At 44.4% G+C, this 5,000-nt stretch overlaps 2 protein-coding genes across 2 annotated transcripts in view; one reads left to right on the top strand and one right to left on the bottom strand.

The window, feature by feature from the left end:
• The window catches only part of grnb (granulin b), a 269,480-nt gene extending 264,793 nt beyond the window's left edge, over positions 1–4,687 (top strand). The window contains exon 17 of the mRNA XM_076267170.1: positions 4,671–4,687. The gene's annotated coding sequence lies outside the window, so the exon portion shown is untranslated. The remainder of the gene's footprint in view (positions 1–4,670) is intronic.
• LOC143102272 (protein phosphatase 1 regulatory subunit 1B-like) overlaps positions 1–5,000 on the bottom strand; it is a 21,172-nt gene that overhangs the window by 5,794 nt on the left and 10,378 nt on the right. The window lies entirely within an intron of this gene.

Raw genomic sequence — 5,000 nt, 5'->3', positions numbered from 1 at the left:
ACGCACACACACACACACACACACACACAGACACCCTCAAACACATGCCAACACTGTACTTATGGTGAGTAACTTTCTATATCTGTACTCCACCCACACATAACATATGGTATCGCTCAAGGATACACACACATAAGCTTAGAAACACAGAGATGACCAACCACACACACACCAACACACCATGCAGTCTATCAGAACACACACACACACACACACACACACACATACACACACCAACACAACAATGTACCAGTACCATGCAGTCCACCAGATTAACAGTTGAGTTAACCTTCATATTGAACTCTCACATGCGATTTAATGGATGGGCACTTTTATTTTACAACATACACACAGACACACACACACACACACACACACACACACACACACACACACACACACACACACACACACACACACACACACACATGTACTGTCAACACAATTGTGACTTAAACTTCACCATAATTGAATTTGAAATGAACCGAAAATGATTCTTTTCATCTTCTTGATTAAATCCATTCATTTCCTCTCCTTCACAGTTTCACAATGAATCACTCAGTATGCCAGATGTAGATAGAACAGCGTGATGAGAGAGTTCTATCGTCAGGGCAACCGCATCCAGCACATCCAACCAGCAGTCTATACTTAGAAGCCTCATCTCATCACGCGCATGATGGCGCATCCAGCATCACTCATCACAGTCACCTGCATCAGGACCGCTTCACATCTGTGAGTAATTATACTGACGCTTGCACTGCGCTCTGAGACCGGCACCCAGGCGCGAGGCGAAAGAGAGAGGCGCACCACATGCTTTTCTCACACGTACTCCTTTTAAAGTACAGAGAGAGCGCTGGACAGAGAGAGCGACCCAACTGGGCATCTCGACGCTATCCGTTCGAACTGTTTATGCTAACACTATATGAACACAATACTCATTTTGGCAAAGGACATTTTTGGATGTTACAATTATTTACTTATATTTAGCCTATATACTTTGAGAATTTACTCAAAGACTCAATCTAGAGTCCTCCTACGGAAGTCTGCATCATTTAATGGAGATACGCTCATCATCAGCCATGTTTAATGGACATATGGTCACTGCTCTCGTCAGTCTGAGGATCCTATAGCATCAGAAAGCAGGGGTAGCGTGGCTGCCTCAGAAACACACTGGAGTCATGCTGGATTCAAATCCCAAACCTGACATTGTGAAACCCTGTCGCTTTGGATAAAAGTGTCTGCTAAATCCCCCTCTCTCTCTCTCTCTCTCTCTCTCTCTCTCTCTCTCTCTCTTTACTGAACTTCACTTCATTTTACTTTACTATGTCCTGGGCTGGCTGTGTAGAGCACAAGGCAGACTCAATAGAGCCTTTTAATCTGACATAGTTATACAAATGGGCCAGGCGTGGAAAACAATAGCTGTTCCCAGATGATGGGAACCTGAGCTGGACACAGATGAGCTGAACACAGAGGAGCTGGACACAGAGGAGTGGGCCATACTGCTGGAGATGAGTCTTTTTGTGCCCATTTTTCACTTTTACAACTTCTAAATTCACATTTTACCCTCTAAAAATTCCTACAAAGACCCAGCCTATATTGGTCAGGAAGAGACTTGTTCCTATCTGGATTAATGAGGACCTATGTATCTGAAACATTCCACAGCTGCAGGTACTGAAGGCCCCCCAGCTTTGGGATATTCGCTTCATGCTCTATATCCACTATACTACTGCCCCAATAGCAATATAAACGTTTCCTTTTTGATTTACACAAGACTCAATCCAACAACTTTTGGGTAACAGTGCCTACAATTCCATAGCACCCAAAAAACATAAACATACCCAGTCACAAGGTTAGATGGTCCCTCAACCAAAAGGTATCCACAATCCCAGAAAGCCAAGAAATGTCATGGTGACCAATATTATTGCACTGACAATCCTGAGGTACCAGACAGTGGCATCAGTCCAGCCCCCCACCTCCTCAAACCTTTTGTGCGCATTGGCAACGCCAATGCAATCAGAATCACCTAGAATTTCCCCTTGGGGATCAATAAAGTATCTATCTATCTATCTCTACCTATCGAAAACGTTTGCAAATGTTCACAAACGTTCGCCAGGTTTGCAAATTTGAACACACTTTTAGTGACAGGAAGCCTTGTTAAGCCTGAAATACACAGTATGTTTTTGGCCTGATTTTAACCCAATTCATTTGTTTCAACAAACTTTAGAATCGGGCTTAATCCTCGTCCGCTCTTTGACATGCAGTTTGAGCAGGCTCACAACGATCAACACTCCTGGGTTAGATTTCGGGCATGTCAGAAATGTATTTATTTTTTATTAATGTGTGTGCTGTGTGACTGATTAGAACATGCAGTATGAGATACCATAACATACGTGACTGAGGACAAATGTCAGTCTTTGCCCTGCTTTCTGGCTGTACTTTATGATTCCCACAACCTCGGAAACGTATGGAAACATGAGCACATTACCCCCATTCTCCACTCACTCCACTGGCTTCCCGTCTCCACCAGGATTGAGTACAAGGTTTCCCTCCTCACACACCAATGCATCCATGGACATGGCCCCCATACTGTAGGTATTAGAAAGCTAGATACCGCATTGGCCACCAGAATGTACGTAAATAACGCCGCCATCTTGGTGGGGCAACAGTAACTGGAGGCCAATGGAGGAGCATGTGACTCTGACTGGAAATTTACGCATTTACGATGCCACCTAATAGAACTCGACAGTCATTGCGGTATCTAGCTTTCTAATGTCTATGATGCCCTCCCCCCCACACACACCTCAAAGAAATGATCAACCCACAAAACACAACACGCTCCCTCCGCTCCACTCACACAAACCTCCTCCACATACCCAGAACCAGACTCAGGACCATGGGAGATAGGGCCTTCACACACACACACCTCCACATACCCAGAACCAGACTCAGGACCATGGGAGATAGGGCCTTCACACACACACACCTCCACATACCCAGAACCAGACTCAGGACCATGGGAGATAGGGCCTTCACACACACACACCTCCACATACCCAGAACCAGACTCAGGACCATGGGAGATAGGGCCTTCACACACTCACACACCTCCATATACCCAGAACCAGACTCAGGACCATGGGAGATAGGGCCTTCACACACACACACACCTCCACATACCCAGAACCAGACTCAGGACCATGGGAGATAGGGCCTTCACACACACACACCTCCACATACCCAGAACCAGACTCAGGACCATGGGAGATAGGGCCTTCACACACACACACCTCCACATACCCAGAACCAGACTCAGGACCATGGGAGATAGGGCCTTCTGTGCTGCTGCCCGACGTCTGCCCCACGTCCACGAATGCCCTCCTTGACACCTTGAGGGCATCACAATCCACTGACTGTTTTAAAAAAGGTCTTAAGACATTTCTTTTTAGCAAAGCTTTTGGTCCCCTTTAGATGTTTTTTAAATTTGTTCTTTTTCTTCTTTTTCGTTAAACTGCTCATCTTTTTTGTTTTTAACCTGCAGCACTTTGAGATCTATGATGTATTATAAATAAAATGTATTATTATTTATTATTATTAACTGTTTTCCTCAGTTGCCTCAACTTACCCAACCCAATGGTCAGCAACCTATCTGCAACGTCCCTCTTCAATACTAACATTAAAAGCAAACCAATGAATACATTTATATTTCAGGAACTGATGAAAAAAGCTGCTTGCTCTCTGTTCTAATCAGACTGAGTGGTTAAGCGCCAGCGTCCAGACAGCAGCATCAGATTAGCGGAGGGGTCTGCGGGCGGTATGTGCGACTGTAATCCAGCGTTTTAACTACGTGAGGAGAAAAGCACACTGGGCTTGACCTGCAGGTGTCACCTGTGCACCAAGCTGAAGGTCACTAGAGGTCATGAGCACTGTAAAGAATAATCTGCGACGAGCCACAAGCATATCCTTCAGGGACAACATAGTTCATCAGTCACTTCGGCATCCTGAACCAGTGCCCAAACAAAGAGACCCAGATTCAAGTGTGACTTAAGATCATTTTTCTGAACCCTCTCGTCATCTCTCTCTACCACTCATTTTCTCCTCACTGTCCTGATACATAAAGAATAAATTAAATAAAAAACATACTATAAAAAACATACTATAAAAAACATACTATAAAAAACATATCAGCCTTCAATAAAGGAATCTCCATAGGAGAAGCTGCAGAGTAGATATGCACTGACCAGACACATATCAAGGGAGCGTTTGAGTCCTTCTCTTCATGTGGCTGCATATTTAAAAGCTCAGTGTACCACATACTAAATCAATCCAAAATCCAGCTATCCAGGATAGTCATCATCAGATTGAATCCCTGGACAGGGACGGGCTTCCTGTACGTCATTAAAAGAGCAACCCAAGGAAACCAAAACCCAGATCAACAACATTCCTCCCAACAAACACTACTCTGAGCATTCCTCCCAACAAACACTAGCAAGTGTGAAAAGCAAGTGTGAAATTACATTAATTAACATAGGGGACAAAGAATGAAGCTGGGTTTGTGTGTGTGTGTGTGTGTGTCTGTGTGTGTGTGTCTGTGCCTAAAGACTCCCTCTGCAATTTACAAAGAATCCTGATGTACAGAATCTGTGACACGCACGCACACACACACACATACATACACACACACTCACACTGTTAGTGCATAGTCAATGACCTTGGAGTCTGAGGCCTTTAACACACCATTGCAAATTATTTATGACACAGTATATACTGACATTTAGGGGATGAGTTTCCTCTTTACCTCAAGACACACACACACACACACAGTAATACTCACAGTCTCACGCACACAAGCGCCCGTGGTGCTTGGATCACACACACAATCAGGATCTCCTCAGGGCATAGGCCTACAGGATAATTATGTCTGCAACTGACAAACTCTGATACGAGTCACAAAATGATTAAGATGCGTAGCAAGACTAACATGTTTTCTGCATCAGGGTTTT

The sequence above is a fragment of the Alosa pseudoharengus genome, unplaced genomic scaffold (genome assembly GCF_046254945.1).
Source record: "Alosa pseudoharengus isolate Yale_2024_CS ecotype anadromous, Long Island Sound unplaced genomic scaffold, YU_APseudo_1.1 YU_APseudo_1.1_scf_4, whole genome shotgun sequence".
NCBI classification, from domain to species: domain Eukaryota; kingdom Metazoa; phylum Chordata; class Actinopteri; order Clupeiformes; family Clupeidae; genus Alosa; species Alosa pseudoharengus.
This window is presented reverse-complemented; position numbering and strand designations above follow the sequence as displayed.